Source organism: Trichechus manatus, unplaced genomic scaffold (genome assembly GCF_000243295.1).
Source record: "Trichechus manatus latirostris isolate Lorelei unplaced genomic scaffold, TriManLat1.0 scaffold00291, whole genome shotgun sequence".
In the NCBI taxonomy this organism is placed as follows: domain Eukaryota; kingdom Metazoa; phylum Chordata; class Mammalia; order Sirenia; family Trichechidae; genus Trichechus; species Trichechus manatus.
In genome coordinates, this window is record NW_004444227.1 from 629,185 (window position 1) to 653,134 (window position 23,950).

At 35.7% G+C, this 23,950-nt stretch overlaps 1 protein-coding gene across 1 annotated transcript in view; it reads left to right on the top strand.

Annotated features, from left to right (window-relative positions):
• Positions 1 to 23,950, top strand: part of RAP1GDS1 (Rap1 GTPase-GDP dissociation stimulator 1) — a 155,238-nt gene that overhangs the window by 62,198 nt on the left and 69,090 nt on the right. The gene's annotated exons all lie outside the window — the stretch shown is intronic.

The following is a 23,950-nucleotide window of genomic DNA, read 5'->3' on the forward strand; positions in this document are numbered from 1 at the left end:
AAAGTACTATCTGAATGAGAATGATTTTGAACACAGTTTTTTGAAGTTTCTAAGTCTGTCCAAGTACATTTTTAATTACTTGCAATTCAGTAAAACCATTCATAAAATCCATTATCTTCTCAAAAGCTAGATTGGCCCACTGCATTTGCATTGACTCCATTCCAATTTGTCATTATGTCATTTTCATCTTCACCACCTTCTGTAATACACTTGTATTAGGCAGAGGGAGGCAAGATTTGGGTATGAGTTTATTACAAATATGTAACATTTTCTACTTCTCCCTCCTACCTATATGTAGACAAAATATAGAAAAATCTTGAGTGTATTCAATGTAATTAGGCTTATCCTGATTTTATTTAGATTTCTGTTTTCTGAAACAAAAACACATTTTATCATTCACCTTTAAAGTCTCCTAGAAATTTTAGTTCTGTTTATATAACTAAGGTAACTTTTAATGCTTACTTTCGCCTTGGGTTTATAACTCACTTTTCAGAATACACTTTAGTTATAAACACAAAGGACAAGGCCTTTTTATAATACGTAATAACTCAAAAAGTCATTTATACACATGAGCTTGATAAAAAATGAGGTCATAAATATACTCATTTATGACATAAAAAGGAAATAGAAAAAAGAATTAAAAATACAGCTATCAGTTATAACTTACCTGTAGCAATAGTGGTAAGGCTAGCCTCATTTGTTTTTTCTTCGTTTACTTTTTCTGGAACTTTTTCTGAGCATGAGTTGTCTTAATATGAATCTTAAATTACAGTTTCCAATCCCCAGTACTGCTTACAAATTTACCTATCTGCTCCTTCATGCCAATTCTTTTTATCCTAGGATATTAGCTTTATTTATAAAACTCTAGTGTTATGTTTCTAGTTTCGTATTTCTGTAGAGTTTTTATTAAACACCCATAGCTTGTAATCTCAGCTTTCAAGAATGAGCTATTTAATGTATATTTTATATGATTAATTTTAACATTATATACTTTTAAAAAATCTCTGCAAGATTATAGTCAAAGATTGATGGCATGTATGTATGAATAGTATTGATCATTACTATTTTCATTCTTTTCCTTATGTGTTTATTACTAGAATTTAAGACGACCACAAGTATTCTTTAAATCTTGTTCAGTTTAGTTATTCTTGAATTTTGCGTATTTGAACATGTAAAATATTATCTGTTTTGAGTACTTTTGTCCTAGAGTTTCACTTAGTATTGACAAAATAGAAGAAACACAGTGATCTTTTGTCTCATGTTGCTTTGATCTTTATGGGCACAGAGTAATTTTATTTCCTGTGTACTATAAAGAGGCCTTGAAGTTAGGATAATAAATGTCTAGTTAATAAGATTACCGTTCTTGATGAAACTGAAGCCCATTATTAGTGTTTATCATATATATTTACTCTGTTATTATAAAGTTTATAGTATAAAGTTCATATATATAAAGTATAAAGTGGATATGAAGTTCAAATTTTCTGCATTTCATTCATTTATAAATGTTTATGAGCACTCCATGATCATTCAATTCAATAGAAATTATAGTTAAATGAAAAATTAAGCATACAGGCCATCTTCTATACTTTTAACCTTATTTAAGGGAAATGAAGTTAGCAGTCTTAAAAATGAATAAATATGAGAGGTGATTTATTACTAAAAAACGTGGTAAAAATACGTTCATTGTGCCATGCCGTCTTATGCATATAAATTTCATAAGACTGCATGCTTTCTTACCCTTTTATTTGAAATTAAATTTGTGATTTCTCTGGAAGAATGGTTTATAGGAAAACTGCAGTGCCTATATTTGATTTACAAGGATAGTATATAAAAGTCTGTAAATCTGATGCTGTGTGGTTGATTCGTGAATTTACTTGAAATGCATTTCTCATTACATTTTGTGACAATTAGGAGTTTTAAAGAACCCAGAAATTAAATTTCTTTCTTTAAACAATATCAGATGACTTCTTTTTTAATTATATATCAACCTTCTTTCCTCTCAAGAATATAATGCTTCATTCTTAAAAAGAGAATAGAAAAATTTATAGGGAATCATTTTCTTCCAAATAAAGTGTGTTTTAGAATTCACATGTTGGTGTTTTATCAATCTTACTTGTCAGGCTAATCAGTTGACTTACATTTTACAAATGTACTCCAAATGAATAATTTTTTTGCATGGCTTTATTCGGGATCATATTAAGCTTACTACAGACAGTAAAAGGAATGTATACAGAAAGTACTATAAGGAATTCACCATTGGAAATAAAAGTTTGAGATATTTGTGCATGTTTTATAAATTTTTTTACTTCTATACCTAAAAAATAAAGCATTTGCTAGCATATTTCAGTTAACCTAGTATGTTTGAAAGGAGAACTTTAGCTGTAAAAGAATTACACTCACCATAAAATCCATGGAAATCTTTTGAGAAAAAAAGTAGGTCAGATTTCAGTTTTACCAGCCTTGACAGTGCCCATTTTAGGAACTCCTCCTAATGGAGGAAAACTGTCTTATATAATCCTAACATCAGGCAACAGTCTGATGTAACTGCTAAATGGGATGGAGTGAGGCTGTGTTGCTGATGAACTTTTTGAGTCCCAGTCTCTATCTTGCTTACAGAGATGAAAGAATTACTGGGAGGGACTTTTTTTTTTTTTTTTTTTTAATGGCTTTTCTCTTTTCTCCCAGAGAGCCTCCAGGGCACTTCAGTTGTGGATTTCTCTTTCGAGGTACCCAAATAGACTTCTGTTATAAGCAATATCAGAAAACTCTTCTGCCCTTTAACTTTGCTAAAATAACTTTTTATGAGCAGCTTGACATCTTGCAGGTCAAAGAAAAGAGAAAAATTTTGTGTTTTAATTTGGAAAGAAAGCAGCAAAGCTGTGTTTGTACTGATTAATTTTGTTTGTACAACTGTGCATCTTGTTGATATATTTAAATGACGTTGTATTTTTCAATAGCTTCATGTTACATTCCTATCTATATTTGGAATTCTTTGGGATAAACTGGTGATTGCAGACTGAATTTTCTCTTTGTGGATGTTACTGCTTGACGTCAGGAAATGATTGGTATTCAGTAGACTGATTAAAATATATTTTGTAGAGGATAGAGGGAAATGATTACATGAAATTAAATTTTTGTGACTTTTTATACTCCAGAGGATGAATAATATATAAATCAAATTAATACATTTTAAAATTAAACATACATGCCTACTTACAGAAATAAAATTAATGCTTGTTATTGTATAATTATTCCTATTATTGGAAAGAGAAATGCACACTTAAGCTTATATGGTATGCTGTCTTACATGATATACAAAAGAAAATTGTATTTTTGTTCACTGAGGAGTAAATAAATACTCAAAATGAGGCAGTAATTAGGCCCGCCAAAGCCAGTGTTTATGAAGTGAAATAACTTTTGTTTAATTAAATGACTTCAAGTATGAGTAGAAATGATGCCCAAATACCGCAGTTTTACACAAATAACGCACATCTTCTACATTTGTTTGCCAACTGCACCCTTCCCCCGTGAGATATTTTCGTAAGCGTGCTATGCTAATTTTTTTTAACAGCAGCATGTAAAAAAAATTAGCACAGTGGTGCTTATGAAAATACCTTGCGAGCAGAGGGCACGGTTGGCAAATGTAGAAGGCATGTAATTTTATTTGCGTAAAGTTACAGTATGTATATGGATCTATTTGGGTATTACCGATTCTCACTATTCTGCACTATTTTTATGTAAAGGGTAAAGAAAGAATTCATAGATCTGACTTCAAAATGTTGAAAAATAATTAGCAATAGTTGTACAATGTTTTGTAATGCAAATTGGTTGGATAAGTATGTATTAATGTAATACAGGCATGCTTCAGAATTGCATAAGTAATCAAAGTGTGTTTGCAGCAGTTATATTCAGCAGGGAACTATTTGTGTTCTGGAATTTAAAATAAATGTTTATTTTAGTGTTATAATTTAGGTTATTTGATTACTTATGTTATTAAAAAGGTTTTGCAGGTCTGTAGATTTACCTTTTTTTCAGTATTCAGTTTTAGAATAATCAGCCAATAAGTGACATAAAAATAAGATTCCTCCGTTTTTATCAATCTGTTGTGTTTCATGAATTGGCTTATTATAAAAGTACCTCATATATACAAGAATAAACAACTATTTTTAAAGATAGTAATTATGGCTATTATCACATGAAAATACTCCATCGTAAAGATATCCTAAATATATAGTTTGAAATAGATGTTGTTTTATAACATTGTCATAGGCTCTAAAATAAAGATTCATGCCATTTAAAAGCTTTTAACATGGTAGAAAAAATAAAATGCCTAAAGAAACACAGCTTCATGACAGTTACAGAATATAAGCTAAACATAGTTTCTGATCAGAATAAAAATGAAAGGATACAGAAAGGGCACAGTATCATTTGGAGGCATTTTTAGAAACTAAGCAAATAATGTATTGCTTAGAAAAGAAATATACAATAATTCATCTGAAAATTAATTATAAATAACATTTTAATGTGTCCTCTAGAAGCAGATATTGCAAACTGATTTAGTTCCAGTTCCACCATTAACAAAATTTGTATTTAATCTTTCTGAATTTTAGCTACCTCATTGGTCAAGTTGGGGTTATGTATGGATTAAGTAAGGTTTATATATTTAAGTACAATACAATTTATAAAGCACTATGCAAAGGAAATACTATGATCATTATTTCTAAAAAGTGCATGACATAATGTAATACATGTGCTAATGAGCCCAAGATATTTAAAATAAAGATATAAAGGCTAGAAATCATATAAAGATAAGTCATATAAACCTAGTAGGAATCAAGGATAATGTAAGTACTGTATATGAACATGAATGTAGCTTGAGCTTCTTGGCAGCCAAGGTGACAGAAGAACTTGATATGCCACGTGATTTTTATTTTATGCTAAAAAGAAATGTTCTAATTCTTAAACAAAAAATTGTTATGACAAAATGCTAAGAGGAATTTAACATCAGAATAACATCAGCTCCCTGGATTAGTCCGTGCACATCCCTAGTTAAAATATGTAAATGTTATTGACTAGCATTATGGACAGTGTCTTCAATAGTGATGCTACAAAAGCTGCCCAGATGTTCTCCGTGTGGATGTTTGTTGTCCTAACCTTTAACAGAATCCAAGAAATAATACTGAGTATTTCAGCAAAGTTTGTTCTGTTTGGGTACTATAGCCCAGATGTGTTGCTTTTTGGTGGCTGAACTTGCTTTAAGCATAGAACTTAAAAATTCGAAGTTTTGATTTGAATCTATTCCTAATTCAGTTTTAAAACAAAATACAACTCTACATTGCATTCATTATACTTGTTCAGTTTCTGTGTGTTGTATAATACACCTAAGTTGTAATTTCTGAGACCAAAAAAAAAAAATGCTTATTTTGACTTAAAAATCAGTTATCAATTTGAGAAAAATCTGATTTGCATGGAAGTGATATTTTAAAGTGCCACATGGTGGTTACACAGATATGCAGTAGAACCTGCAAAAGCCAGAACCTGTGTACAGTAGAAGCCTGTCAAAGAAGGAAAACTCAAATATTTTCCACTAAAAGGAGAGATAGAAAAGTAGTAAGGCTGTACCCTGTCAAAGGCAAAAAAACTTGTGAGACCCAAAAAAACAAGACAGCCCCGTCGAGTTCCAGCTCTCACAGATTTCACTGTGTATACATGTGATAAAATTGCATTGAAGTATACATGCACGCACGCACACACACACACACACACACACTCACACACTCTCTCTCTCTCTCTCTCTCATACTCGTGGGTGCATGTATAAACTGGTAAAATCTGAATTTAAAAAAAAAAAACGGTTGTCATTGAGTTTATTCCGACTCATGCTGATCCCATGTGTTACAGAGTAAAACTGCTCCAATAGGTTCTCTTGGATGTAATCTTTATGGAGGAAACCCTGGTGGTGTAGTGGCTAAGAGCTACGGCTGCTAACCAAAAGGTTGGCAGTTTGAATCCATTAGGTGTTCCTTGGAAACCGTATGGGGCAGTTCTACTCTGTCCTGTAGGGTCGCTATGAGTTGGAATCGACTCGACAGCAACGGGTTTTGGTAATCTTTATGGAAGCAGGTCGCCACGCCTGCCTTTTACGTTGGCACTGGGTGGATTTGAACCACCAACCTTTAGTAGTCAAGTGCAAACCATTTGTCCCATCTAGGAACCATAAAGTCTGAGAACAGTCTGTAAATTGTGTACCGGTGTCAATGTCTTGGTCATGATATTGTACTAGAGTTATATAAATGTTACTATTAAGGAAGCTAGATGAAGGGTAATGGGACTTTTTCTATGCCGTTTTTTGAAACTTCCTGTGAGTCGATATTTATTTCTGAATTAAAAGTTAAAACACACACACATATTCAGGAAACATACATAGTCTGTCTTCTGTAGGAACTTCCCTTACTTCTTCCACCCTTATGTGGGTGGGAAATACATATATATAAATTCTAAAGCATGAGTTGCAAGAGTAATTTTTTTTTACTGTGTTTGTACAGTTCAAGCAGAGGACAGAATTGCCTCTAATTTTTTTTTTACTCCAAATTTGACTCTAGGAAAAAATCAACAAAAAACTGACAGCCCCCAAAATAAGATTTGGGGAGAGGGAATTAGTAAGCTTTGGACCTTGGTCAGAGCAGGTAATCAACAGGAAATTACCATATCCTGCCTTCTCTTATACAACCTATATTGATAGGTTAGGCAGCTCTAGCCTTGGGAGAATTTCTATGCTGGACCACAGGCCTCTACTTTAGGTGATTTCTGGTCAGTCAGGATCACCCTGCAAGTAGTTTATAATTTATAAACCTTTGTTCTAGAAAACCAGTGCGGATAATGTTGTTAGGTGTCATTGAGTCCGTTCCAGCTGATAGCAACCCTGTGTACAACAGAACAAAATGCTGCCCAGTCCTGTGTCATCCTCAGATCTCTGCTATGTTTGAGCCTATTGTTGCAGCCACTGTGTTAATCCATTTCATTGAGAGTCTTCCTCTGTTTCACTGACCGTCTACTTTACCAAGCATGATTTTCTTCTCCAGGGACTGATCCCTCCTGAGATAACATGTCCAAAGTACATGAGATGAAGTCTCGCCATCCTCCCTTCTTAGGAGCATTCTGGCTGTACTTCTTCCAAGACAGTTTTGTTCATTTTTCTGGCAGTCCATGGTATATTCAGTATTCTTTGTCAACATCATAATTCAAGAGCATCAGTTCTTCAGTCTTCCTTATTCATTGTTACAGCTTTCACATGCATATGAGGTGATTGAAAACACCATGGCTTGGATCAGGCGCATCTTAGTCTTCAAGGTGACATCTTTGTTTTTTTAACACTTTAAAGAGATCTTTTGCCGCAGATTTGCCCAATGCAACGTGTCGTTTGATGTCTTGACTGCTGCTTCCATGGGTGTTGATTGTGGATCCAGGTAAAATGAAATCCTTGACAACTTCAGTCTTTTTCTCTGTTTATTATGATGTTGCTTATTGGTCCAGTTGTGAGGATTTTTGTTTTCTTTATGTTGAGGTGTAATCTATACTGAAGGCTGTGGTCTTTGATCTTCATCACTAAGTGCTTCAGGTCCTCTTTGCGTTCAGCAAGCAAGGTTGTGTCATCTGCGTATCGCAGATTGTTAATGAGTCTTTCTCCAATCCTGATGCCGCATTCTTTTTCATGTATCCAGCTTCTTGGATGATTTGCTCAGCATACAGATTGAATAAGTGTGGTGAAAGGATACAACCCTGACGTATACCTTTCCTAATTTTAAACCATGCAGTATCCCCTTGTTCTGTCTCTTGGTCTATGTACATGTTACCTATGAGCACAATTAAGTGTTCTGGAATTTCCATTCTTTTCAGTGTTACGCATAATTTATGATCAGCACAGTCGAATGCCTGTGTATGGTGAAAAAAATGCAGGTAAACATCTTTCTGTTATTCTCTGCTTTTAGCAAGACATCTGACATCAGCAATGATATCCCTCATTCCATGTATTCTCCTGAATCTAGCTTGAATTTCTGGCAGTTCCCTGTCAATTTACTGCTACAACTATTTTTGAATTATCTTCAGCAAAATTTTACTTGCATGTGATATTAATGATACTGTTCAATAATTCTGCATTCTGTTGAATCACCTTTCTTTGGAAAGGGTACAAATATTGATCTCTTCCAGTCAGTTGGTCAGATAGCTGTGTTCCAAATTTCTTGGCATAGACAAGTGAGCACTTCTAGCATTGCATCAGTTTGTTGAAACATCTCAATTGGTATTTTGTCAGTTCCTGGAGCCTTGTTTTTCACCATTCCCCTTCAGTGCAGCTTGATTTTCTTCCTTCATTACCATTGGTTTTTGATCATATGTCACCTCCTGAAATAGTTGAACATCGACCAGATCTTTTTGGTTCGGTGACTGTGTATTCCTTCCATCTTCTTTTGATGCTTCCTGTGTCATTCGGTATTTTCCCCGTAGAATCCTTCAGTATTGCAACTAGAGGCTTGAATTTTTTCTTCATTTTTTTCACCTTGAGAAATGCTGAGCATGTTCTTCCCTTTTGGTTTTCTAACTCCACATCTTTGCATATTTCATTATAATACTTCAGTTGGTGCAAATAATGTGAGGGGGGAAATGGTTTTGCTGATAATCTTTCTCTGCCTACTCATGCAACAAGTCTTTTTTTTTTTTTTTTTTAACCCATGCTAAATACAGTTCTAGAAAGCAGCTCATTTGTGTTAGATTAAAATGTGAATAATATGACAGGAGTAAATGTTTGGAACCCAAATTGAGGAAGATTTTGTACAGTGAGGAACTATTGAGGAAAAAAGTGAAGTGCTCAAATTAATACTACAGAAAAAATTAATTTGAAAGTGATGTAATTATAAAATAGGCAGTCATTCTTGACTGTAAGTGTGAATCTGAACCACTTTCAGAGATTTTTCAAAGTATATTTTCTTGGCCACACCCTAGAACCAGTAAATTAGAATCTCTGGGGCTAGAATCTAGCCCGTTATGTGTATGCTCATTCTGCAAGAGCTCCCTAGATTGTTCTAATGCACATTCCTAGTTACAGATTATTGGTGGACTAAGTGAAGAGTAACCTTGGCTCCTAACCAAAAGGTTGGCAGTTCGAATCTACCAGCCTCTCCTTGGAAACCTTATGGGGCAGTTCTGCTCTGTCCTATAGGGTTGCTATGGGTTGGAATCAAGTTGACGGCAGTGGATTAAGGCTGTTATTTCTGTTCAGACTTGAACAAATGGAAGAGAGAATGGGAAGGAATAAGAGTGTGTGTGTGTTTAAAAATCTAAGTAGATATCAAGAAAGAGGAAAAGAAGTTGAGTCCAAATTTGAATATAGGTATAGGTAACACCAATGATAGAAGTAGTGAGATTCTCTGCCAGGTAGGTATGTTTGGAGATAAGCTGAACTTGTGGTACTATCGGTACACTCAAGATGACAGAGCTTCGAGATTCATGCATTTAAAAGTGATGATTGACGTGGGAGTATAAGAAATCTTTAATTGAAAGAGTGAGGGAAACAGCCATACTTGGGGGTAAAAGAAATAAAGGATCTTGTAAAGAAGCACTGAAACATTTGAGGAAAATAGGTTTATTGTCATGAATTCCAGAGTCATTGAATGTCAAGTACTGCCAAGAAACAAAATACTAAATTTTTGATGATTTGATCAAGAGACAATCATTTAAAAAAAAAAATCTCTTAACTGAGTCTTATGGAGAAAAATCTAATTTCAAAGGATATGATAAGTGATAAGAAAACAGCAGTAAAGATGATTAATTTTCTAGAAGCTTAATGATAAAAAGAAGAGACAATAGTAGTTTGTGGAAAAGGCAGCATTGTGAGAGTTACATAGAGTGGTGGAGGCCAAGACCCTATGGAAAAGGACAGAATAAAGTTCCTAGAGAGGGTCTAATTGATGAGGAAAGATCAGAGATGAAATATGAAGACATGAGGTCATGAACCAATATAAATGAGTTGCTGTTAGAATGGGAGGGAACATTTCTGCCTTAGAGAAAAAGAAGATAGCTGAAAGTGTTGCAAAATTTTGAGGTAGAAACGAGGTAGTAAGGGAGTGTATCTGCCGTGACCTCCATCTTCCCAATAAAGTAGGAGTCAGAGCCATCTGTTAATAAAAGTCGGCAGCAAGGTGGTGGTTGGAAACTTGGGGTGAGCAGGGAAAGTTCAGAACTGGGGCTGTGAGGCATGTTATAAACAGGAAGCTAAGATATATTAAATAACCAAGTGGTAGGAGAGGTCTTCTGTGGTCAGAGATTTTACATCCATTTATTAATATGCATTCTGCACTTAAAATGTATGTAGCCTGTGGAGTTACTTTGTACTTTGATTTGTGGACAGGAAACAGCCACTGAAAATAACTTGAATTAATGTTTTCAGTACATAGTTTGGGTTGCAGTGGGAAGAGATGTGAATCAGAGATAGCAGGAAACTGTTGAAGTAGTCAAGGTGTGATGTGGTAAATAACTGACTCTAGCACAGGGAATGAAATTAAAAGACAAAGTGAGACACAGTACCCAGATTAGGTTTTTTATTATCAGTTTGGTTGGTTCTTACATAGTACTGCACCTGTTTTAAGCAATGTTAAATACTTAAGTAACCCTTCAGATAGTTTATACTTTAAGGAACTATGATCTTTTTTTCCACTTTTGTACTTAGTATCACAGTGCAATCCCTCTTGTTTATTAAAATGGTATTAAGAAATCCAAGAGTCTGTAAATTTTCACCTTAATAAAAATTACTGAACACAGCATGTTACATAGCTGCTTTTTTGCGAATACTTGATTAGTTTCCAAGTAAACTACTTGCTGTCAAGTTGATTCCGACTCATGGAGACCCCATGTGTATCAGAGTAGAACTGTGCTCCATAGAGTTTTCAGTGGCTGATTGTTTGGGAAATAGAGCACCAGGTCTTTCTTCCAAGGTGCCTCTGGGTGGACTCAAACCTCCAACCTTTCGGTCAGCAGCCAAGAACATTAACCGTTTGCGCCACACAGGAACTCCTAGTTTCCAAATGCTGTATTATAAAAAGCTAATGTTCTGGTAAATAAATGGAATAATAGTTTTTTAGTAATTGTTATCAAGTTTATAGATGAGAAAGAAGGCAACGTGAGAGAGCATTGCACATAACAAAAATATTCTTACTTGAGTTCAGTAAGAAGTCATATGTGGTTGCCAAGTTAATTTTGGATGGGGGGATCTCTTGGGTTATTTTGTCTATTAGATACCAGGTTTCCTCCCAGCTTCCAGGTCAAAAGCCTGAATGGCCTTAGGAATTTTCTTTTCTGAGTAGCAAGTCTTAGCTAGGATGGTAAAAGTCTAATAGCAAAGCTCTGTAATAAAAAGAATTCTTTGATTTTTTTGTTTAAATGTATTTTGTTTTTCCTACCTTTAGCACTTGGATTTTACCTGTTAAAGATGAAGTATAAGCTCAGATATATTTAACATAAAATTTCTAGTCTGCTTATTGAAATACTGTCAACACATATCTTTTCCTCTTCGTAATAGTGTCCTTTTTTTTTTCCCTTGTTGGGAACAAAGCCAAAGCACTAAAGTACTGAGAACTTTTTGTGCTGATAATTAAAGTTGTGCCTGCTACAAGTTGGAAGTATTTCTCTTGGCTAGAAAGGGATATAAAACACGAATACTATTTAAAGGTGACTAATTCTCCCTGCTGAATCAGAAATATTTATACCCTTTGAGAAACTGTGCTTTCATCAGTTCAGATTAAATTCTAAATTGTAACAATATGTATACATACACACACACACGTATGTAGTCTGGCATAAGTTCTTTTAAGTCGGAAGTAGTTGGCACAAAGACATCTCTTATATTTAAAATATTTGGGATAAAATTTAATTTGGATCTTGAGCATATTGGACTAATAAATTAGAATAATAAGTTATTTATATTTTCTGAATGCTACTCAGAAGCCATTTTAGGTAATTTTAATGGAAATAGTTTAATTTACTGTTATTTTATAATTTGTTTATAAAACAAGGATTCAGTCTTGCTAATAAAATGATAATATAGAAATGTATAAAGATATGGAGTAGAGAAACTTTAGTGATATCTTTAGCAAATGTATGGTCATTTATGGATGCTCTATTATTATATAAAGGATTTTTGAAAAAGAATTATCAAACAATTTTGAGTGATATGAAAAATTTATGGAACTACAGAAATTAATACTAATACCATCAGGCACACCAAAGCTGTGTCCATCAAATGTGCAATGACCTAATTTTAAACTGCATCTGTGGAACTAGTGCTTTGGGAATTGAAGGATTTTATTCCATTCTTCTTCTCCATATCCTGCATTATAAATGAAAATATAAAATACTTTGAAATTTTCTTGTAAGAGCAAAATTAAAATCTGAATGTCATACCATGTCACAGAACTGTAAGTTTTATGCTTCTTTTTTGATATGTATTTAGTGGTCGTGGTGGCTTTTTTTTTTTTATCACTGATGTAATATTTATAGCTTTTGCTTTTGTATCTAGTCTTTCATGCATTTTACCTGCACCTGTTACGTGAATAAAATTGCTTTTTGAATTTCAGAAAAGATGTTGATGGGTTCAGATTTTTTACTTGAATGTTTAAAACGTATTTGAGTATATCTAAGGTACGTAATAGAAATTCAGTACTTTGACAGTTATAGAGGAAAATGTTAGCATCAGAATTTAATTTTCTTCCCTAGTAAAATTCATAAATACCTTTTTGACCTTATCTTTAAAAACCGTGTAGATATGTATATTTTCTCTACTCCAAGAAAATAAAATAGCACTTGGCAAAATTAAAAGGCAGTATGTAATAGGAATACAAAAAATGAATCCTTTATAATCTTGCATATCAGAATAGCCAGTATAATCATCTGACATACAAAAATGGTAATACTATTAATGATTTAGGTCATCTGTTACCAAACCTTTTTGCGTATGAAGACCCCTATTTAACACCAAAAAAGATCTATTCCCTGCTTTGAGGGTATAGCTCACATACAGTAATGATTGTACTTATAAAATTCACTTACTGAGAACATTTATACTATGTGGACTTAAGGACTGGAATTTCTATACTGGGGTAATCCTTTGTCGTCTGCAAAATGCTTATCTTGAATCCAAATACAGTATGATACTGAGGATTGCAAATCAAAACCAAGAGATATGCCACCATAGTAGGCTAATAAAATAACAAGGATTTAACCTATCGCATCTTTCTGTTTTGATGAGTCACTGTATAAGATAGGAAAAAATTTCTCTCTACCAAGTGAGATTAGAATTAGGAATATGCTTTTATGTCATTGTAGACATGTCATTCCTGCCTACAGAAGGACAGAAGGTCTCTATACCTACACTATGGGCTATGTGATTGGAGTATGTTTCCAGTAGTGATGATGAATAAATGCCAGGTCACATTCTATTACTTAGTATTCTTTGGTGTATATGTACACCAATTCATTTAATCAACAAATATGGGTTGAGCCCACAGTGTTCAGGCTACTGTACCAGATGACTGGATCAGGAGAAAATAAGAGCAAGAAGTCTCTATCCTTGTGGGGCTTGCATAGGAGGTGATAGACAATAAATAAGTAAATGCTTCAAAAACAAGCTATTTACAGATTGTGATCATCAATATCAAGGGAATAAACAAAGTGATGTAATGGAGAGTATCAGGGTGGAGGAAGGTCTCTCTAGGGATGTTAATTTGAGCTGAGGTCTAAACAGTGAGAATAAGCTAGCTATTATATATGAGAAGGAGAATAATATTCCACATAGAAGGGTAGCAATTGCAAAGCACTGAGAGTGGAGGCAATTTGGTGTGTTCAAAGAACCTAAAGGAGACCAGGGTATCTGAGTTGTAGTGAACAGGGAGAGTATTGTGTGATAAAGGCAAGACAGATCATGAAGACTGGGCTAAAACTGTTGATTTCTTCTCGTTAGGAGCTAAAGAGAAAGAAGGAAAGCAAAATCTCAGAGAAGAAACTAGTCTACAGGGCTAATAGTCTATATGAGCCATGGCCTCATCTACCCTAAGACCAGAACTGGATGATGCCCGGCTACCAGTATTGGCAGTTCTGATCAGGGCCAAAATAGATGGACCCTGACAGAACTAGAGAAAAAACTCAAATTCTTAAAAAGTCCAGACTTATTAGACCAGTTGAGACTAGAGGACCCCCTGAGACTGTCACCCTGAGATACCCTTTAAACCTTGAACCAAAACTATCCCGAGGTCACCTTTTAATGAAATAACAGATAGACACACAGAATAAAGGATATTAAAGTATGGTGCTCCTTTAAAAAACCATCTGTATGAGACCAAAAGGTCAACAGTTACTCTAAGGCAAAGATCAGAAGATAAGGGGGCAGGGAAACTAAAGTACTAGAAATGGAACAACCAGCACACAGTTAAAGACAATGTTGACACACTGTGAAAAATGTAACTAATGTTGCCCAGCAATTTGTAGAGAAATTATCAAATGGGAAGTTAATTTGCTGTGTAAACTTTTAACTGAAAACAAAATAAAATATTTAAAAAAAAAGATGCAGAGTTTTGTAGGTCATTCTAGACTAATGAGAGAAGTCATGAAAGGCAAGGGGGTGATGGCATGTTCTGATTTCGATTTTAAAAACATCACTTTCACAGCTGCATGGAAAAGGGGTTGAGAGAAATCAAATAGAATGGAAGCACGGAGACCGATAGAAGACTTTTGTGGTAAGCAAGAGATAATGGTGAGTTGGATTAGTGTTATGGTAATGAGAATGGAGAGAGTCAGAAGAATTTGAGAGGTATTTAGAGTGATTATATTGGGAATGAGGGAAAGAGAAATCAAGAGTTGATTCCTAGATTTGGAGCTTTCGCTGCTAGGTAGACAATGATGTCATTTACTGATAAAAGAAAAACCAGAGAGTGTCTTTTGTTTTTTCTGGGTTTTCTTGTTGCTGTTGCTTGTTTTATTCCTGGGGTCAGTATTAAGTCTGAAATTCTTAATAGACAATGGCAGGTGGGCAATTTTTTATCTTTATATTTTTTGTATACACCTTGAGAGAAGCATTCAAAGAGTTAAATAATCTCTTACATTTAGCGAAATGTTTAGCTATTGTTACTTGTATAGTAAAGGTAGATCCACAGAACCATGAGAAATTAGAACGTTTAAGGGAATAAAGCCACCTAGAATTAAAATAGAAGGGATGTTAGAGGTCATGTGATCCACCCCTTCTAAATTTTACAGCTAAGGAAACAGGCCTGAGAGTTCAAGTGACTTTTTCAGGATTAAAAGCTATATTAATGATAGTGTTGGACTAAAAAGCACGCCTGTAGTGCATTGTCTCTGTAAATTCTACATTTGATGCACTTACCACTATCATTTAAATATACTTCTCCTTCAGTATTAATAGTTCAGCTTTTAAAATGGAGATACAGGAATATTTTCTAAGAGATTTACTAAAAGCTAATCCTAAATAACATTTTGTTTAATGTGTTATGAATCATAAAAATAAACTTTACCTAACTGAAATAAAGTGGAGCAGAACCAAGTGATGGAAAAAGAGCTTTTAATATATTTTAACGATTATAGAATTTCATTGAAAATGTGTGTGTGTATAAACACGCTTACCGTGTTTGATCCTTTATTCTTGACAACACTTTCTGCAAGTGTAGAGGAGTATATATAAAATACTGTCTTCCCTTTTTATTGATTAGGTGAAAAAGGGACATTTTGATTTGACTGAGATTATTAGTAAAATGAAGGAAATTAAAAAGAAGATTTTTTTAATATTCTCAGTAAACCGGCTAGGCAAACCTAGGCTTGTTGTTGTTAGGTGCCGTCAAGTCAGTTCCGACTCATAGCAACCCTACGTACAAATGAATGAAAGGCTGCGCGGTCTGGCACCATCCTCACAGTCTTTGTTATATTTGAACCCACTGTTGCGGCCACCGTGTCGATGCATCTCGTTGAGGGTCTTCCTCTTTTTCGACGACCCTCTGCATTACCAAAGAAGAGCTGATGCCTTTGAATTGTTGGCAAAGAATATTGAATATACAGGGGAGTGCCAAAAGAACAAACAGATTTGTCTTGGAAGAAGTACAATCAGAATGCTCCTTAGAAACAAGGATGTGGAGACTATGTCTCATATACTTTAGACGTGTTATCAGGAGGGCTCAGTCCCTGGAGTCAGCAAAAAAGAGGAAGACCTTCAATGAAATGGATCGACATAGTGGCTTCAACTGTGGGCTCAAGCATAACAGCGATTGTGAGGATGGCACAGGTCTGGGCAGTGTTTTGTTCTGCTGTACATAGGGTCGCTATGAGTCAGAACCCACTTGACAGCACCTAACAACAACTTCTCTTTCCACAGATGTAGTGGATTTGATTCCTGTGTTTTCTGTCCAGTGAGGGCCACGCGTATAGTCGTCATTTATGTTGTTGAACAAAGGTATTTGCAGTGAAGAAGTCGTTGGTCTTTCAAAATTCTATCATGCAATCTCCAGCATCGTTTCTATCACCAAGGCCATATTTTCCAACTACCAGTCCTTCTTTGTTTCCAGCTTTCGCATTCCAATCACCAGTGATATCAGTGCATCTTGATGTGTATGTTTGATCAATTTCAGATTGCAGAAATTGGTAAAAATCTTCAGTTTCCTCATCTTTGGTATTAGTGATTGGTGCATAAATTTAAATAATAGTCATATTAACTGATCTTCCTTGTAGGCTTATGAATATTATCCTATCACTGACAGCACTGTACTTCAGGATGGATCTTGAAATGTTCTTTTTGAAGATGAAGGTGATGCCATTCCTCTTGAATTTGTCATTCCCAGGTAGTAGAGCATATGATCGTCTCATTCAAAATAGTCCTTACCAGTCCATTTCAACTCAATAATGCCTGATATCGATGTTTATAAATTCCATTTCATTTCTTACGACTTCCTATTTTCCTAGATTCATACTTGATACATTCCGATTATTAATGGATGTTTGCAGCTGTTTCTTCTCATTTTGAGTCATGCCACATCAGCAAATGAAGGTCCTGAGAGCTTGACACGAGCCAAGTCATTAAGGTCGACTCTACTTTGAGGAGGCAGCTCTTCCCCAGTCGTCTTTTGAGTGCCTTCCAACCTGAGGGGCTCGTCTTCTGGCACTGTATTAGACAGTGTTTTCCTGCTGCCAATTTTCACTGTTTTCACTGGCCAATTTTTTCAGTAATAGACTTCTAGATCCTTCTTCCTAGTCTATCTTAGTCTGGAAGTTCTGCTGAAACGTGTCTACCAAGGATGACCCTGCTGGTATTTGAAATACCGGTGGCAAGGCCTCCAGTATCACAGCAACACACAAGCCACCACAGTACGACAAACTGACAGACACGTGGTAGAACATAGGCTTATCCCTCAGTTTTTCAGACATATATTTGTTTCTTTGTACAGTGAATCCTGTGAGATCTGAAACTTGACGGGACTACCTCATTTTTCCACGTCTCGCAAGTTTTCCACCTTTGACATGGTACAGCTTACCACTTTTCTGTCGCTCTGTATTAGTGGAAAATATTTGAGTTTTTCTTCTGACAGGTTTCAGGCTTTTTCAGGTTTTACCGTACTACTATTACCTCTGCACACTAGCTGTACAGAAAATAAAAATTATACTCTCCTTAGTAATTGTCTTAAATGAATTCCTTTTTCTTGGGATGAAGAGTGATATGAAAATTTATACATATCCTGCATATTTTTATAAATATTATTTTTAGTTCAGTTTTGTTTAGCTTTTATTGATTGATACACCCTGTTAAGTTTCTCTCACTTATTGGCATAGCAACGTTAGCTGTTTCTGTTTAGTACCTCTCTTAAAATTTTTTCATACTGTGCTTTAAATGAAATAAACTGGTGCTGAAAGCAATTAAACCGTATTAATGTGTCAAATTAAGAGCAAACAGTTTTTCTTAGTGATCTGAAAACACCCTTGTAATAAGCAGTAATAAAAAGATAAAAGAATAAAAACTAACAGGTTATTTTCTTTGGACCACTTGTCATTTGAAGTGAACACTAATTTATTTTACACCATCATATGTATAATGACCCAAGCCATGGTATTTTCTGTCATCTCATATAATGCAAAAGCTGGACAATGAATAAGGAAGAGTGAAGAAGAATTGATGGCTTTGAATTATGGTGTTGGAGAAGAATATTGAATATACCATGGACTGCCAGAAGAAAGAACAAATCTGTCTTGGAAGAAGTACAGCCAAAGTGCTCCTTAGAAGCAAGGATAGCAATACTTCATCTCACATACTTTGGACATGTTATCAGGAGGGATCAGTCCCTGGAGAAGGACAGCATGCTTGGTAAAGTAGAGGGTCAAAGAAAAAGAGGAGGACCCTCAACGTGATGGATTGACGCAGTGGCTGTAGCAGTGGGCTCAAACATAACAGTTGTGAGGATGGCACAGGACAGAACAGTGTTTTGTTCGGTTCTACATAGGGTCACTATGAGTCAGAACCGACTGATGGCACGTAACAACAACTACAACACACTTATAGTATTGGCCAGTTAATAAATATTTATTATATGTTATTTGTATCACCTGATCTTCACTAGAGCAGATCAGTATTATTCCAGTGCTTTATAATAAAGAAAAGAGGAAGGAATGGAGATGCGTTAAATGATTTGTTTCAGATTGGTATATATTTTAGGAAGCCACAAGTGAATGATAATCATGAGCAATTTTTTTTTAAGTAAATATTAAAATTGATTGACAGCCGAGCCTTCAGATGAAAATATTTAATGATTTCTGAGAGTGGGATCAGTTATACCAGTCTTTATAAAAGGTCTAGTTGCCTCCTTCTCTTCACAGTCCTGTATCATTATAACATAATTTCTTAGTATTCATTCCTAGGAATTTTATTTCTTAACAACCCTTATGTTTTTTAGCCCCGATTTTTTTTTTTTTCTCTTTCTGAATGTGGATGATTATACGAGAAAAGTTACACATTTAAAATCAGTTTTTTAATGTGGGGCTCATGCTTTTCTAAACTGACTGAGTTGATTTTGGGGAAGCCCTATGCTTATCTAATGTCTTGGGCTGGGTTCTCTAGAGAAGCAAAATCAGTGAAGCTCATATGTATATACATATATATATGGGGGGGGAGATATTGATTGATTGAGATTTATATCAAGGAAATGTCTCTTGCAGTTGTAGAGGGTGGAAAGTCCCAAGTCCGTGGGTCAGGTGTCAGGCTGGAGGTTTCTGACTTACATAGCTACAGGGGCTGATGGACCAAAGATTGGCAGGTCAGATGGCAGGCTGCTGGCTCACAGGCTGCAGAGGCCGATAAATCCCAAGATTGGCAGGCAGTACGGCAAGCCAGTGGCTCAGATCCCAAGAACCAGAGGTCATATGATGACCAGCTGGATGCAGGATCCAGAGTGAGCAAAACCCAGCAAACTTTTCCAGAAAGTCCATATATGTTGGATGCAGGCCACACCCCCAAAGAATCTTCCTTTCAGCTGATTGGCTGCTCATAGCAGATCTCATCATGGAGGTAATTACATTATATCATATCTCATCATTACATCACTGCCAGAGTATATCATAACTGTTAAACCATTGAGAATCATTGCCCAGACAAGTTGACAAACAACCTTAACCTTTATACCTAGATATGAAGCTGTTAAAGGTTCAGTTCACTATTCCATTCTTCAGTATTTACCTAAAAACTTAAACATAAATATTCAAAGCAGCTTTATTCACAGTAGCTCAAAACTAGAAACAACAAAGAAGTCCATCAGTAGGTAAACAGAGTATTGAAAAGGTATTGTCTTAGGTTGGGTTCTCTAGAGAAGCAAAATCAGTAAAACGTATAAATATATATATAGAGAAAGATTTATATCAAGGAAACAGCTTATGCGATTGTAGAGGCTAGAATGTCCCAAGGCCATGGATCAGGGTAGAGGCCTCTCCCAAGTCACGCAGCCACAGAAGCTGGCGAGCCCAAGATCGGCAGGTCAGAGAGCAGGGCTCCCGCTCACAGGCTGTGAATGTTGACGCATTCCAAGATCGGCAGGCAAGACCACAAGGTTTTTCCTGACTCATGTAGCTGCAGGGGCTGGCGAGCCCAAGATCGGCAGGTGAGAGAGCAGGGCTCTGCTCACAGGCAGTGAAGATCAACAAATCCGAAGTTCAGCAGATAAACTGACCGCTCAAGTCCCAAGAACTGGAGATGAGATGGCAGGAGGCAGCCGCAGGATCTAGAGTGAGCAAAAAGCCAGAACGTCTGCTTATATTCAGATGCAGGACACACCCCCAAGGAGACTCCCTTTCATCTGATTGGCTACTCACAGTATATTCAGTCATGGGAGTGATCATATTAAAACACTGAGAATCATGGCCCAGCCAAGTTGACACACAATCTTAACCATAACAGGTATTAAATCCAAAAAATGGAATACTAATCAGCAATAAAGAACAAAGCAACAAACCACTTAAACTGACACTATGAATGAATCTCAAAATCAGGCTGAATGAAAGAAGGCATAAATAGTATATACTGTAGGATACATTTATATAAAATGCAAACTGATCTGTAGTGACGGAAAACAGGTCCATAGTTGCCTGGGTCCAAAGGCAGGAGAGATGGCCTGCAAAGGGGCACAAGGAATCTTTTGGTTGTGATGAAAATGTTCAGTATCTTGACTGTGGTGTAGTTTCCGGGGCAAATAGTACTGTCAAAAACTCATCAACTATTCACTTTAAATATATGTAGTTTTATTTTACATAAATTTTTCCTCAGTAGAGTAAATAAGGAAAAAAATTCCAATCAGAATCTAAGAAAAAATCCACACTATTTATAATCTTTTGATACACAGCAAGGAATTGAAAGACACTGTGAGAATCATGACCATGGATCTTTATCTAACCCCTCCAGGTAAAACTGATTTCTTTATTTGTGCTCTTAGTGCATAATTGCATTTACTGCTTCAGTGTTTTCCTTCACATTTCTCTCTTCTTCCCCTCACCCAAATAGAACTGTAAATTATCTTTGTATTTCTAGCACCTAGTTCAGCGTATGTGAAACACGGTTGTTGTGGTCATCATTGAGTTAAGTCGATTCCTTCTCATGGTGATCCCATGTTTGCAGAGTAGAACTGCTTCATAGAGTTTTCAAGGCTGTGACCTTTTGGAAGCATATCTTCCAAGTTACCTGTTTTCCAAGGTGACAGTGGGTGCGTTTGAATCACCAAATTTTTGTTAGTAGTCCAGTGTTTAAACACTTGCACCACCCAGGGACTCTGACCCATAAAACCAAAACGAAAACCAAACCCGTGGCTGTTGAGTCGATTCCAACTCATAGTGACCCTATAGGACATAGCAGGCCTGCCCCATAGGCTTTTCAGGCTGTAATCTTTACAGAAGCAGACTGCCACATCTTTCTTCTGCAGAGTGGCTAGTGGGGACTGCCCGTAATTTTATACAATTAAAGAAAAGGTTGTATAATTTGTTTTTTGCTGTTTCTTGTGCTTCTGAGTATTGTTATTTCAAGCAGAAAGTTTTAGAAATTTATGTCACTCTCAAAATGGATCTCATTGAATGGATTTGTGACTCTCCGTGAGTTTCGTTATGGATACGAAAACTATGTTATTGTATTATATCACTTTCAGCCCTGAGCCAATTACATGTGAAATATATTTTGCCAGTTGACTTCTCTGTTTAATATGCATTTTGGAAGCTATTCGATCATATAGATTGATCTTAATATTTATTAAGTTCATGGCTACCCTAAAAAGATTTTTTTAGAAAGGTACCAAAGACCTTTTCAGAAGTGAATCCTCAAAAATAGGTTCTTAATTGATGCCAAAAAAGTTCTGTTGTCTTGTTGAACTGAATGGGAAAGGTATTTCCATGTACTTTTTTTTTTTTAGTATTTATTGAGGGAACTTTGAATTAGAATTTAGACTTTCCAAGTACCAGTTTAGAATGTGATATTTAATCATTATAATTCTTTTCTTTTTTTAATTGTAGTTGTGGTGAAAGTTTACACAGCAGATTAGTTCCCCTTTAGCAGTTTTTTCTATATGTATTGTTCAATGTCATTGGTTACATTTTTCACAGTGTGTCAGCATTTTCATTATTTCCATTCTGGTTGTTCTGTTTCCACTTATCTAGCTTCCCTCCCCTCCCCCCCACCTTCTCATCTTTGCTTTAGGGTAAATATTGACCGTTTGGACTCATATAGATGATTATTTAAAAGGAACACAGTACTCATAGGTGATATTATTTGTTGGGCTGAAAGGTAACCTCTGGAGTGGCTTCAGTTCCAAGTTTAAAGGCTATCCCAGGGCGATAGTCTTGGGGTTCTTCTGGTCTCTAATGGTCCAATAAGTCTACCCTTTTTTAGGACTTTGAGTTTTGTTCTACATTTTTCTCCCATTCTGCCCAGGACCATGTATTGTGTCCCTGGTCAGAATGGTTGTCGGTGGTAGCTGGGCACCATCTAGTTCTTCTGATCTCAGGATAGATGAAGCTGTGGTTCATGTGAGCCATTATTCCTACAGACTGGTTTCTTCTTTGAGTCTTTGGTTTCCTTCTTTCTCTTTTGCTCCAGATGAGTAGAGACTAGTGGTTGTATCTTAAATGGCTGCTCGCAAGCTTTTAAGACCTTAGACATTACTCATCTATCTAGGATGTAGAATGTTATCTTTATGAACTATCTTATGCCAGTTAACCGAGTTGTCCCCCAAGACGATGGTCCTAAGCCTTCAAATCCAGTAAACCAAACCTGGAGGTGTTTGGTTGTGTCTAGAAAGTACCCGCAACTGGCCCTGTATGTGTTTTAATATATATACAGCACACACTAACACATGTATATACATATGCCTGCAGATACACCTGTACATGCACAATATACTCATATATGCCTTCTATACACATATATGCATACATCTCTACTTGTGTAACCACACACATATTTTTTGGTTATTACTATTGTTGCAAAATTGTATATGTTATAGCATTTACCAAAATTGTCCCTTATTGTATATTTTTTAGTGTCATCTTTTACCTTGATCAAGTTGAGTAGACTTCATCCTTAATCATCATAATTTAAGAAAAATTTGAGCTGAAATATGAGAAAAAAGAAATAATGGTTTATAATTTACTTTCTTAATTCACTAAACACAGTGTTGTGATCTCTAAACTACATGTACAATAAAAATCATTTGTATCTAGCTCTTTAGCACCTTAGCTTTCGTTTTGGCCTTCAATAACTGTAAAAAAAAGCATTTGTAGCTTTAACCCAAAACCCATTGCCGTCTAGTAAATTTCAACTCGTAGTGGCCCTATAGGACAGAGTAGAACTGCCCCATAGGGTTTCCAAGGCTGTAATCTTCACGGAAGCTGACTGACACATCTTTCTCCAGCGGGGCGGCTAGTGAGTTCAAACTACTGACCTTTCAATTAGCAGCTAAGCTCTTAATCACTGTGCCACCAGGGCTCCTTTTTATAACTTTACATCCTGTAAAAACAAAACAAAATCTGTTGTCATCAAGTCAATTCTGATTCATAGTGACTGTCATGGATTGAATTGTGTCCTCCAAAAATATCTGTCAACTTGTCTAGGTCATGATTCCCAGTATTGTATGATTGTCTACCATTTTATCATCTGGTGTGATTTCCCTATGTGTTGTAAACGCTATCGCTATGATGTAATAAGATGGATTAGCAGCAGTTATATTGATGAGGTCTACAAGATTAGATAGTGTCTTAAGCCAGTCTTCTGTTGAGATATAAAAAAGAGAAACAAACAGAGAGACATGGGGACCTTACACCACCAAGAAAGCAGTGCCGGGAGCAGAGCATGTCCTTTGGACCTGAGGTTCCTGTGCTAAGATGCTCCCAGACCT